This window comes from Mesoplodon mirus (assembly GCF_964341445.2).
Source record: "Mesoplodon mirus genome assembly, chromosome: 7".
Taxonomy (NCBI): domain Eukaryota; kingdom Metazoa; phylum Chordata; class Mammalia; order Artiodactyla; family Ziphiidae; genus Mesoplodon; species Mesoplodon mirus.
The window spans coordinates 110,683,809-110,698,874 of record NC_138983.1 but is presented as its reverse complement, the minus strand read 5'-3'; positions in this window follow the sequence as shown (position 1 = coordinate 110,698,874).

Genomic DNA, 15,066 nt, shown 5'->3' with positions numbered 1-15,066 from the left:
CCAACATAACTGCAATTTTGTGCTCTTTGACAAATATCTCCCCATTTCCCCCACTTCCTTCTTCCCAGCATCCACAATTCTACTCTCTACTTCTAAATTTGACTTTTTTAGATTCGACATACAAGTGAGATCATGCTTTTATTTCTTTCTGTGTCTGGCTTATTTCACTTAGTCTAATGTCACCCAGGTTCATTCATGTTGTTGCAAATGGCAGGATCTCTTTCTTTTTCAAGGCTGAAATATATATATTATATATATAAAATCTCTCAATTTTAAAATCCATTCTTTGTTGAATGGACACTTAGGTTGTTTCTACATCTTGCCTATTGTGAATAATGCCACAATAAACATGAGAGAGCAGATATCTCTTCAAGGTACTGATTTCATTTTCTTTGTTTATATGCCCAGAAGAGGGATTGCAGGGTCATGATAGTTTTATTTGTAGTTTTTTGAGGAAACTCCGCAGTGAGTATACAATTTACAATCCCGCCAAGTGTGTACAAGGCTCCCTTTTCTCCACTTTCTCACCAGCACTTATCTCGTCTTTTTGATAGTAGCCATCCTAACAGGTGTTTGTTGCTATCTCATTGTGGCTTTGATTTGCATTTCCCTGATGATTAGTCACATTAGCACCTTTTCATTTACCTATTGGTCACTTGTATGTCTTCTTTGGAAAAATGTCTATTCAGTTCCTCTATCTACTTTTAAATTGAGTTGTTTTTTTGCTATTGAGTTGTACAAGTTGCTTACGTATTTTGGACATTATCAGATATATGGTTTGCAAATATTTTTCCCTTTCAATTTTGTTGATTGTTTCCTTTGCTGTGCAAAAGCATTTTAGTTTGATGTAGTCCCACTTGTTTATTTTTGCTTTTGTTGTCTGAATTTTAGATGTCATATACAAAAAATTATAGCCAAGAGTAATATCAAGGAGATTTTTCCCTATTTTTCCTTCAGAAGTTTTATAGTTTCAGGTATTATGTTTCAGTCTTTGATTCATTCTGAGTTATTTTTGTGTATGGGGTATGATATGGGTCCAATTTTATTCTTTTGCGTGTGGATATCATTTTCCCTATACATTTTATTGAAGAGACTACCATTTTCCCGTTGTGTATTCTTCACACCCTTGTCAAAAATTAGCTGACCATATATGCTTGAGTTTATTTCTAGGCCCTCTATTCTGTTCCATTGGTCTATGTGTCTGTTTTAATGCCAGTATCATACTCTTTTGATTACTATAGCTTTGCAATATAATTTGAAATCAGGAAGTGTGATGCCCCCAACTCTATTCTTCTTTCTCAAGATGGCTCTAGCAAGTCAGAGGTTTGGGGGTTTTGTGTGTGTGTGTGTGTGTAGTTCCATACAAATTTTAGAATTTTTTTCTATTTCTGTGAAAAATGCCACTGGAATTTTGATAGGGATGCACTGAATCTGTATATTGTTTTGGGTGGTATGGACATTTTAACAAGATTAATTTTTCCAATTCATGTATACAAGGTATCTTTTCATTTATTTTTTTCTTTAAGTTTTTCCTTCAATGTTCAGTTGATTTTTGACAAGGGTTCCAAGGCCATTCAATGGGGAAAGAATAGTCTCTTCAACAAATATCCTGTTGTCCCTGTTCAAAAATGCAAAAGAATGGAATCGGACCCTCACCTCACACCATATAGAAAAATTAATTCAAAATGGATCAACAATTTAAATATAAAAGCCAAACTATAAAACTCTTAAAATGGGTAAATCTTCATGACCCTGAATTTGGCAATGGATTCTTAAATATAACACCAACATCATGAGCAACCAAAGAAAAACTAGATATATCAAACTTCATCAAAATTAAAAACCAAAATTTGCATCAAGGACATTATCAAAAAAGGAAAAAGATAACCAATAGAATGCAAGAAAATATTTGCAATCATATTTCTAAAAAGGGTCTAGTATGCAGCATATATAAAGAACTACTACAACTCAACAACAAAAAGACAAGCAACCCAATTGAAAAGTGGACAAAGAGCTGGAATAGACATTTCTCCAAAAATATACAAATGGCCAAAAAGCACATGAAAATATGCTCAACATCATTAGCCATTAGGGAAATGCAAATGAAAGTGATAATGAGAAACAATTTCATATCCACTAGGACATGTATAAAAAAGAGAGAGCGGGTTTCCCTGGTGGCGCAGTGGTTGAGAGTCCGCCTGCCGATGCAGGGGACACGGGTTCGTGCCCCGATCCGGGAAGATCCCACATGCCATGGAGCGGCTGGGCCCATGAGCCATGGCCACTGAGCCTGTGCGTCCAGAGCCTGTGCTCCCCAACTGGAGAGGCCACAACAGCGAGAGGCCCGCGTACCACAAAAAAAAAAAAAAAAAGAGAGAGAGAGAGCAAGAAAAAAGAAAATACAAAGTGTTGCAGGGAATGTGGAGGAATGGGATCCCTTGTGGATTGCTGTTGGGAATGTAAAATGAATGGTGCAGCTGTTGTTGAAAACAGTCTGGCAGTTCCTAAATAACCTCATTCCAGGTATATAACCAAAAGAACTGAAAACAGGTACCCAAACAAATACTTGTCGAAGACCATTCATAGCAGCACTAATCACAGTAGCCAAAAGGTAGAAATTACACAAGTCCACCAATGGATGAATGGATAAATAAAATGGTATATACATTCAATGAAATATTACTCATCCATAAAAAGGAATGAAGTACTTATACATGCCACAATGTGATGAACCTCAAAAACATTATGTTAAGTGAAAAAAAGCCAGACACAAAAAGCCACATATTGTTTGGCTCCATTTATATAAAATATCCAAATTAAATAAACCCACAGACAAAAAGCAAATTGTTTGCCAGGGGCAATGGGGAAGAAGGCATGGGGACTGACTGCTTAAAGGGTACTGGATTCTCTTTTGGCTTTAGTCATCTGCATAAGCTACATCCCCTTCTCCATTTTTTGGCACAAATGATGTTTTTCAGTATTATTTATGGTGTTTATGAATTGAGCTTCAAGTCCAACCAACTAGACTTCCCAAACTCCTTTTATATAGAAATTCAATTCTGCCACTACATTATTCTTTATAACAGCTACAATCATATAACTCATCTACTGAAAAAACCAATCGTTCTTCTTTACCTTTAGAATGATGTCTAGACAGCAAAGCCCATAATCTGTAGTCCTTTTAAATCTGGTTCCCATCCTAACTTTCTAACCTTGTTTCCCTAAATACTACAACTACTCACTTTTTCCAAAAACTACTTCACGCATTTTTCTCTTTCTTCATATTTTTCCTTCTGCCTGGAAAATACTTCCCAATACCTCTGTTCTCCAACTTTGTATACTCTAATCCTATTTAATCCTCAATACCCAATTGATTACTACCTTAGTTAAAATTCTTTTTAAAAATCCCCATGGCACTTTATCTGAACCTCTCTTACAGCAATTATTTTCTACTTTGAATTAAAATATATCTCTCAGAGCCTCAGTACCCCTATCTTATTCTTTTGCACCTCTGTGCCTTTACACATGCCAAACCTATCACCAGTCTCTATACCTGCCCCCATGCTTTTTCACCTTTGACATCTGTAAAGCATATCCTAATTATTCCAAATTACATTGTTCTATGAATTACTTTAGCAATCACAATAGCTTCAAAACGGATAAGCTTCCTCAAGAGACAGTGAATTCTGGTGGAAACGGAGATTGTACATGCAATCATCCGAAATGTAATCATCTGAAATGCTATAGAGATTATATATACCAGATAAGAACAGAGAAAAATCTTTAGTTTCCTTGTAACTTTGAAACCAAGATTATGATTTCTATTTTCATAGAAAAATCATGGGGTATTTACCTACTGATATGGAAAAGTAGAGTTCTTCAAGGCATACTGTTGAGTGCAAAAGCAACCTAAAGGACATTCAGGGGCTTCCCTGGTGGCGCAGTGGTTAACAGTCCACCTGCCAATACAGGGGACACGGGTTCGTGCCCCGGTCCGGGAAGAGGCCACAACAGTGAGAGGCCCGCGTACCGCAAAAAAAAAAAAAAAAAAAAAAAAAAAAAGAACATTCATATTTTCTTTTAATATTTATTTATTTGGTTGCACTGGGTCTTAGTTGTGGCGGGCGGGCTGCTCAGTTGCGGCTTGCCAACTCCTTAGTTGTGGCATGCGAACTCTTAGTTTTGGCATGCATGTGGGATCTAGTTCCCTGACCAGGGATCGAACCCGGGCCCCCTGCGTTGGGAGTGTGGAATCTTAATCACTCCACCACCAGTAGAGTCCCAAGCACATTCATATTTTCTATGCACATGTATGTATACACAATCATACATATTAAATACATAGCAAATTTAATGATTAGCCCTGGGTGATTAAGCCCTGGGAAGGAGATTGAAAGTAGCAGCGGGGAGAAATTAAGGAGGACTTAAACATTTTACTTTATATATCAATACTCTGAATCTTTTACAACAAGTATCTATTCAAGTTTTACCTGGCCTTTAAAAAACAAAGCACAACAACAACAACAAAAACACTGAGTGGAACACAATGCTGTGACTCAGTTTATCCAGGTCTGACATCGAAGAAGATGCTTGCTACTTGGGGATGAGACCAATGACACTGTCATCAGCACTGCCCGCTAACAGAGAACACAGAAATTCTTATGTGCAGTCCCACATTAGACCCCAATATAACCTTATGAGGAATAAGTAAGGCAGAAATTGATTCGCAAAGAAAAGCCAAGGATCGAAGAGGGTTATAAAGGGCTCGCTAAAAGCCTTATTAAATGGTAGAACTGAGCTTAGAGACAAAGTCTTTGGATTTGAAATTCTGGGCTCTTTTCACAATACCACAATACACAGTCACTTGGCTTACAAGATAATTATCCACTACCTTTTATTGCCAGAGCTGCAAAGGATTAAAAGTGCCAAGGATTCACTGGTTAAAACCTGTCTGGACACCGTTATACCAGAAATGTAACAGGACCTCACATAATTATCAATTATTATCATGGTTTTTCTGCTTCCACTAAGCTAATCACGTATATCCCAACAGATCAGTCAGGCAGTACAATCTGTTGTGGGCTTGTGAGGCCCAATAAATAATACACCCCTCTTTTACCCGAGTGCAGAACCAATAAAGGGTAAAAGAAATGATCACACACATGGGACTTCCCTGGTGGCTCAGTGGTTAAGAATCCAACTGCCAGTGCAGGGGACGGGGGTTTGATCCCTGGTCTGGGAAGATCCCACATGCCGTGGAGCGACTAAGCCCACGTGCTACAACTACTGAGCCTGCGCTCCAGAGCCCACGAGCCACAACTACTGAGCCTAGTGCCACATCTACTGAAGCCCATGTGCCTAGACCCCATACTCCACAACAAGAGAAGCCACCGCAGTGAGAAGCCTGCGCACCACAACGAAGAGTAGCCCCCGCTTGACGTAACTAGAAAAAGCCCGCGCGCCGCAACGAAGACCCAATGCAACCAAAAATAAGTAAATAAATATTTTTTTTTAAATGATCACACATAGATTAAAATGGCATCTTTATTACTGATAAAGACTTTGAGGACAACACTTAGGTGTAGATTTCCTAATACTGAATCCCAAAATGAAACTTTACTACTCAGTTACTGGAAATACTGAAAAACCAAAGCAGGCCACTGTGTTGCCAAAAATCACAAAATCTGCAGGCAGTCTGGCTGGCTCCCAAAGAGGAAAGAGGGAAGATGAGATTGAGCTACTAGGCATACCCAAGTTTCTCTCCAAAAGGCACCAAGAAGGCAATTGCAGGGGCAAAGAGAGCTCCTTCTATGCCAAAGGAAACCTCAAAGAAGTAGACCAAATGCTCCCCCTTAATACAGTTCTTTCTGGATTAATTTTTGTAGCGAATAATACTTTATGGTTATCACACACCACTGGCTCTTAAAGGGTGGTTCATTGATCTCTGAGGGTTCCTGAAACTCTTTGGGGCTCTGGAAATTCAAAAACAATACTAAGATGTTATTTACCATTTTCAATGATGGTACAAATACAATGGTGGTAAAACTGTTGACCTTAGCATGAATCGAGGTAGTAGCAGCCATGTCTATTACTGCCACATATTCACAGTATAAAAAATTGCCAACTTGCATGTAAGAATATTTTCGATTAAGCAGTAAAATTATTTTTAAGTATGACTCGAGCAGACATCATTTTAATACTGACAAAATGGAAAAACACCAAGTCCTCATGCTACATACAAAAGTACAACAATTGTCTCGAGGAAAAGCACTTGTGTGGTTGAATTGCAAGCTGAACTAGGTGCTTTTTTCATGGGAGAGCATTTTTACTTAAAAGAATGACTGAAAAAATACTGGCAGTCTTAAGTATTTGACAGTCATTCTCTTGAAGTGAGTCTGAGAAAACAGCTGATAGTGTTGTAGCTAAATGATAAAAATCAAGCTTTTAAGCAAAAATTAAAATTTTAGAAAATTTGTATCTACCTCGGTGAGCTTGAGAGCTTCCCAATACTTAGATTTGCCCTGATATTGGTGGTACTGGTGAGACTAACAAACGTGATGTGAATACTGAAAAATGAAATGTGTCAACATTTGGGAGATCTACATAATTCAGTAAACAACTATTTTCCAAATGATGAATACAATATGGTACATGATGGTAAAAGATCCATTCAAGATGCAAGAGTCACCAATGGATCTTATATAAGAGAAAACAAAAAGACCACTGAACATTAAAAAGATTAGTGGTTGCCAGGGGTTAGCTCAGAGGGAGGGATGAATTGATGGAGCACAGAGATTTTAGGGCAGTTCCTATTGCTGAGCCTGACTGGGATCATAATAATGGAGGTATGCCACTCCAGTATAGGAAGTGTATGATAGGAAACATAGGAAGTTTATCTTAGAGGGTCTTTGAAAGGGAGTACCCAGGCAAAATAGCTTAAACAAAATTCAGGAGATACACCAAAACCCGTCAGAGTTTCTAGAAAGAATTTATCAAACTTATAGGTGGTAAACTGATGAAGACCCTGAGGTCCCCGAAAATATGAGAATGGTAAACATGAACTTCACTGGGCAAATTACCCCAGATAGAAGAAGAAAATTACAAAAGTTAGATGGTGCATTTGGAATGAACCCTTCTCAATTGGTAGATGTTGCTTTTAAAGGGTTCAACAACAGAAAACAGCGACAGGAGGGAATGCAAGACGGAACACAGCTTTTCTGGCAGCAGCACTGGAGTCCCCGGAAGGCAAGTAACTTGAAGAGAGGTAAGCCACCACTGGGGAGAGAACAATGCACTTACTGTAAAGAGGAAGGGCATTGGAAAAAAGATTGCCCTGGGCTAAAGAATAAGAAAGAAGACAATAAAGGAGACAGGAGCCTCTCACATCGTACAAAGGGAGCAACACTCTGATGATGAAGAGGCCCGGGGCTCCCTTCGACTTGAGGCGTCCAATTCCAATTTCCCCAGGAGCCCCAGGTAACTCTGACACTGGGGAACAAGTTGATTGACTTTCTGATAGATACAGGTGCAACATATTCTGTGGTAAACACCAAGGTGGCACAGAAAACATCTCAATCCAACCCGGTCACGAGAGTTTCTGGAGAAGTAAAAAATCGTTCTTTCTTACAATCTCTAAAATGCCAATTAGGGGACCTCACCCTGAAACAGTTTCTTATATGTTCCAGCGTGTCCAAATCCTCTTTTGGGTTGAGATCTCCTTTGTATATTAAATGCTCAAGTAACTTTTTCGCCAGGACAGCTTGACATCAGGGTCCCACCAGAGCATGCTGTAAGACTACAGATAGCACTCATGGACACCCCAGAAAAGGAGACACAGCCCTTTCCCCTCCGAGGTCTATGAAAAGGTAAGGCAGAAGTGTTGGTCTGATGGCACCCCAGAGAAGGCCAATACTAACCCCGTTAAAAAGGGGACGCTTGGACACCTAATCTAGAACAATAACCCCTGAGGCAAGAGGCCCCAAAGGAATTCAGCCAATTCTTGAAAAGTTTTTGAAAACAGGATTGATTAAACCTTGCAGATTCCCCTATCCCCCGGTCAAAAAGCCAAACTCAACAGAGTATCACTTTGTCCAAGACTTGAGGGCCATTAATGAAATAGTCCAAGATTTGCACCCTGTGGTAACTAATCCATACACTCTACTTACAACTATTCCAGTAGAATACAGCTGGCTCTCAGTTTTGGACTTGAAGGATGCTTTTTCTGCATTCCTATTGCAGAAGAATCACAGCAGCTGTTTGCTTTTGAATGGCAGGATCCAGAAACACAGGTAGTCCAACAGTTATTATTGGATAGTCCTGCCTCAAGGATTTAAGAATTCCCCTACCTTGTTTGGGGAGACGTTGGCCAGGGACCTTAGAAACTAAATATTGGATGAAAGACTCTTATTCCAATATATGGACGATCTGCTCATCGCAAGCCCTACATATGATAAGTGTCTACAAAATACTGTAAGAACCCTGAACTATTTGGTAATTGTGGATATAAGTTCTCCCAGAAAAAGGCCCAAGTATGTAAGCAACAGGTCACGTATCTGGGTTTTGTCATTTCCCAAGGAGAGTGGGGTCTTTTGCCTGATAGAAAACAGGCAATTGCAGGCTTTGGAACACCCAGGACTTGCAGACAACTGAAGAGGTTTCTGGGATTGGCAGGGTTCTGTCGGATCTGGATCCCAAACTATGGGCTCATAGTAAAGTCCCTCTATGAGGCTTTAAAGGGACATGATTTTGAGCCCCTTACTTGGACTACAAGTTTATTGAAATAATAAAAACAAAGTTAGTCTCAGCCCTGGCTTTAGGACTACCAGACTTACAAAAACCTTTCAAATTATATGTCTATGAGAGACAAGGCATAAGTCTTGGGGTGTAAATTCAAACTCTGGGAAATATCCCTCGACCCTTTGCCTACTTCTCAGAAATAACTAGAACAGACTGCTAAGGGATGGTCAACTTGCCTTCAAGTTGTAGCAGCTAATTGTGACATACTTCTGGAAGCTGGTAAGTTTACCTCGGGGCAACCCACCACAGTGTATGTCCCTCACCATGTCCTTTCTTTACTGGAAAAAAAAGGGGGCTATTGGCTAACTTCTGGGAGAATGGGAAAGTACCAAGCCATTCTCCTAGACAATCCCAATGCAAGACTCCAGGTCTCTTCAACCCTAAATCCAGCCACATTGCTCCCAACTGATGCTGCACAATCCCCAGAGCACAACTGCCTACATGTCATCGAGCTAGTGTACTCTAGCAGACCGGATTTAACGGACCAATCCTTGGCTGAGCCAGATATGGAACTGTTCACTGATGGAAGCAGCTTCATGGACCAAGGTAGGTGATGTACTGAGTATGTGGTGGTAACCCTTAGAAAGATTGTTGAAGCAAAAGCTCTGCCCCCAGGGAGTTCAGCTCAGAAAGCAGAAATCATTGCTCTGACAAGAGCCTTACTACTCACTGAAGGCAAGTGAGTAAATATATACACAGACTCTCACTATGTATTCTCCATGGTGCATGCTCACAGGGCAATCTGGAAAGAAAGGGGACTCCTCACCTCAAAACATAGACATAAGACATGCTTCTGAAATCCTATCACTGTTAGAAACAGTCTATAAGCCCTCCCAAGTGGCCGTAATGCACTGCCCAGGCCACCAAAAGGGCGAAACTCATATAATAAAAGGCAACCAGTTAGCTAACCAAGCTGTAAAGAAAGCAGCAAAGGAAGGGGATTATCAAGTCAGGAAAGGGTCACTTCTCCCACAGATTGACCTGTCAAAATACCAGCCAGTGTTTTCAGGAAAGGACAAGGAGAGGGCCAAAGAGTAGGGATTCCCTCTTGATCACAACTCATCTGGCTGGAAATGTAGTGCACAAGGAATTGTTTTGATTCCTGAGGCACTCTTGGACACTGTGCTGCAGCACATTCATAATAGTACCCATTACGGGAGAGATGCCACCTTATAATGGATTCAAAAATATATAATAGGTCCTAACTTACAAAGGGCCATCCAGTGAGTCACTCAAAATTGCATGCTTTGTGCTAAAAATAACCCAAAGACTGCTATCAGACTTCCCCAGATGGGGACTCAACACAGAGGAACCTACCTCACTGAGGACTGGCAAATAGACTTTACTCAAATGCCTCGAGCCACAGGAAATTTCAGACACCCGCTAGTATTTGTGGACACTTTCAGGATGGGTAGAGGCATATCCCACCAGGACAGAAAAAGCATCTGAAGTAGTTAGAGTCCTCCTTAAGGAAATTATCCCCCGATTTGGACTGCCTAACTCCCTTCAAAGTGATAATGGGCCTGCTTTTGTCTCTAGCATAACCTAACAAGTGTCTAAAGCACTGCAAATTAAATGGAAGCTACATTCATCCTAGAGACCATAATCAATGGGAAAAGCTGAGAAAATGAATTATACATTAAAAAGGAGCATTGCTAAAATAAGTCGAGGCTACTTTAACTTGGGATAAGGCTTTGCCAGTTGCCCTGCTATGGATCAGAGTGGCTCCCAGAAGAGGCTTAAATTTAGCCCCTTTGAAATATTGTATGGTAGGCCATTCCAGGTGTCTGCTCAGGTGGGAGAATCTATTGATATAAATGCTCTGAAAGATCTAGCAGTTGCCAATTGTTTAAACTCTGGGCACTATACTAACCTTTGTTCATGAGTTTGCTTCCAGCAGGTCTGGCTATCCAACTAAGGTAGCCTTATATCCTTTCTGGCCTAGAGACTGAGTTCTCCTTAAAACCTGGAGATAGCAAGGGCCTGAACACCAGCTGACTGCAAGGTGGACAGGACCACACGTGATATTACTTACCACACACTCATCTGTCAAGTTAGCTGGAGTAAAGCCATGGATTCATCACACTTAGGTTAAAGCAGCACCACTGTCATCAGAAAATGACATAACTCCTGAGAGGCCTAGAGAGCAATGGGTTTGTGAACCCTTAGAAGGGTTAAGGTTGCTCTTCAAAAAGAATAAGTATTCAGGTGAAAATTTCATTGTAGAAGTAATTTCATCAGATTCAAATAGTTGTAGATAAAGAGAATTGTATTGGTTACTAAAAATTTTAAGGAGTATTCCCAACCCAAAGCTGATCAATTTCATTCCACAATCACTCCCTCATTGCCCCTGTTCAGCAGGAAGTATCCAGAAAGTTCATTGACTCCTTTCCCACAAGACCATGGAATGGACATTGACAGTGGGTAATAGTAATACTGGCGGGGCAGGCATGAGCTGTAGCAGCCCTGCTCAGCCATTGGTTGGTGCCACAGTGGGCCTCTCCCTGAAGTGAGCGACCATCAATGAGCCACAGGTAGTGGTCCCACTCAGCCACTGACAGGCACCGCAGTGGGCCCCGCCCCCAAGCAAGTAACTGTCAATGAGCAACCGCTAGTGGTCCTGCTCAGCCATTGGTCAATGCAACAGTTGGCCCTCCCCCTCCCCCTCTTCTGTATAAAAGGAGCCCTAATTCAGCCTGAGGTAAGATGGTTTTTTGAAGATGCTAGTCTGCCATCTTCTCAGTCTGCTAGCTTTCCAATCAAAATCGTTATTCCTTGTTCCAACAACTTGTCTCCTGATTTATTGGCCTGTCGTGTGGCAAGCAGAACGAGCTTGGGCCCAGTAACAATGGGAGTGAGGAGCTCCGCAACCAAGAATGCTCATGGAAGGAAGCCCAGAGCACCACAGAAGCAAAGTGCTATTGTTGAGTGACGTGCAAAGTGTGAGGCCGCCATTGCAGCCTTTCTCCCCATGCACCAACCCCTGCCTCCACAGGCACTAGGTAGGGCTCCTGCTGGAGTAGGCTCACACCCCCCTGGCCAACACCTCCTCTACCCCCTCCCCACCTGGGCTGCCTGCTTCCCCCAGATTGCTGCCCTGGCACCCTCCCACCTGATGGACTGGCAGCCTTGGGAGCAGATGCAGAGGTGGGGCTGAAACCACAGTTGAGCCCCAGGGACTGTGTGACTAAGGAAGAAGAGCTGAAATCTCTCCTTGCAGATGAGCAAACTGAGGAGTTACACCTCTGCTGACGGCTTCATAAATACAGTGCCTGGGGAACACCCAGACAAGTGCTCCCGCAGCTGAGATGGGTGTGGCTTTAACAGCTGTGGGCTTTGTGGACATGTACATGCAGGGGTTGGGCCAGTCCAGAGTCTGAGCTGCCTGCACAGCTTGGCTAAGAAACAGATCTGGGGGCCTCTAGGCCAACAACTAGGGAGCAGGCCCCGCCCCAAGACAGGGCAGTGACAACCACAGAGCAAACGGAAGGCCCCACTCAATATCCAGTGCAGGCTCTGGTCACCACATCACTTACACCCCCTATCAAAGGGGTAATGGCCAGCATACACTGAGGAAGGAGGGTAAAAAAGTGAAGTGAAGTGAAGTAAAAAATAAAGTAAAATTAAAAAAAAAAAAAAACACACAGGGTACACAGGGGCATTTCCACATAAAAATAGCCCTCCCAAACAGTCTGAGGGTCTGGCATTGGAAGAACCCCCAGAGCATTTAGCCTTGAAGGCCAGTGGGGCTTGAGTGCAGGAACCCCACAGGGCTGCGAGAAACAGAGACTCCACTCTTGGAGGGCACACACAGTCTCACATGCACTGGGACCCAGCACAAAGCAGTCCCTCCATAGGAACCTAGGCTAGACCTACCAACAGGTCTTGGAGGGTCTCCTGGGGAGGTGGGGGTTGGTTGTAGCTCACTGTGGAGGCAAGAACACTGGTAGCAGAGGCCCCAGGGAATATTAATTGGCATAAGCTCTCCCAGAGGTCCCCATTTCAGCACCAAGACCCAGCCCCACCCAACAGCCTATAGGCTCCAGTGCTGGAACACCTCAAGCCAAACAACCAGCAAGACAGAAACACACCCCCACCCATCAGCAGACAGGCTGCCTAAAGTTGGACTACGCTCACAGCCACCCCAAAACACACTCCTTGACACAGCCCTGCCCACCAGAGGGACAAGGCCCAGCTCTACCCACCAGAGGGCAGGCACCAGTCCCTCCCACCAGGAAGCCTGCACATGCCTCTGGACCAACCCCAACCAGGGGACAGACATCAGAAGCAAGAGGAACTACAATCCTGCAGCCTGCAGAAAGGAGACCACAAACACAGTAAGTTAGACAAAATGAGACAACAGAGAAGGAGTAAGATAAAAACTTACAAGAACAACTAAATGAAGAGGAGACAGGCAATCTACCTGAAAAAGAATTCAGAGTAATGATAGTAAAGATGATTCAAAATCTTGGGGGAAAAATGGAGGCATGGACCAAGAAGATACAAGAAATGTTTAACAAAGAGAAGATTTAAAGAATAAACAGAGATGAACAACACAATAACTGAAACAAAAATACATTAGAAGGAATCGACAGCATAATAACTGAGGCAGAAGAATGAATAAGTGAGATGGAAAACAAGATGGTGGAAATCACTGCCACAGAATAGAATAAAGAAAAAAGAATGAAAAGAAATGAGGACAGTCTCAGAGACCTCTGGGACAGCATTAAACACACCAACATTCACATTATAGAGGTCCCAGAAGAAGAAGAGAAAGAGAAAGGGCCTGAGAAAAATATTTGAAGAGACTGTAGTCGAAAATTTCCCTAACATGGGAAAGAAAATAGTCACCCAAGTCCATGAAGCACAGAGTCCCAGACAGATAAACCCAAGGAGGAACATGCCGAGACACGTATCTCTGGCAACCTGCATCATTTCACTGAGCCTAAATTTCCACATTTACAAAAAAAGGGATAACAAGTCTCTTAAGGTATTAAGGATTAAATAAGGCAATAAATAAACCTAACAAAGATCTGACATTTCATCTCTTTGTTCAACATAATGAATCCCATTATGACACTGATTATTATCATTAGAAGGGCAAAAAGGGACTTATCCAGCAAGAGGTTAAATCCTACTCTCTGATCTAGGTACATAAGAGGATTCAGCAAGTGGATAATATATTAATTACATTACCATTTACTTATACTTTATGCAGTATTTTTACTGAATGTGAAAATATTTTTATACATCATTAAAACTGACTAGCTGAATAAAGCCAAACAAGATAAACTCTCAAACACAACTCAAATAGAAAGTTAATTTTTATGCTGGATGGTAGCACATGAAATTTTCAAAAATATTAATACAGCTTAGTTGGCAATTTGCCTAAAAAGGACAAGCTAAGGAGTCAAGTAGACCTGTGTTCAAACTTTATTTTGCAGTTGTTGAAAGGTGCATGGTCCGGCCCTCAAGATGGCTGTTCTCTTGCTCTCTGTACATCCCCTACTCAACCAGTGCCTGCCTCACCTACACCCTACTCACCTTACTGACCTTACCTACTTGCACTATGTCCCAGCTAATGTTTGTTCTGACTTTAGATCAGAACATCTCCACTAAGATAGCTTATCAAAGGGGCAGTGAGGGGCATTGCTCTCTGCTGTTTTCCCTGGTAACTGAAGAGCCAACCTGACATCAATTCCCCTTATAACTGGTACCTGATGCCATGTCCTGCCCCCTTCTACCAGACAGTGAAATGTCACTCCAGGGGGACCTTACTTCAGACATGGAAAATCCCCTTATCCATTAAACCAGTGGTCCCCAACCTTTTTGGCACCAGGGACCAGTTTCATGGAAGACACTTTTTCCATGGAGCAAGGGTGGGGGGAGGGACTGTTTCGGGATGACTCAAGCACATTTATTGTGTACTTTATTTCTATTATTACACTGTAATAATATAGCAATTCTGCACCATAATGCAGAATCAGTGGGAGCCCTGAGCTTGTTTTCACTTGGCACTCACTGATAGGGCTTTGATACGAGTCTGCAAGCAACTGATGTATTATGGTCTGTGTGCAAACCTCTCTAATGATGCTCTGCATCTGCAGCCATTCCCCAGCGCTAGCATCACCACCTCAGATCATCAGGCATTAGATTATCATGTGGAGCGCACAACCTAGATCCTTTGCATGCTCAATTCACAGTAGGGTTCAAGCTCCTATGAGAATCTAGTGCCACTGATCTGACAGGAGGTGGAGCTCAGGCGGTAAT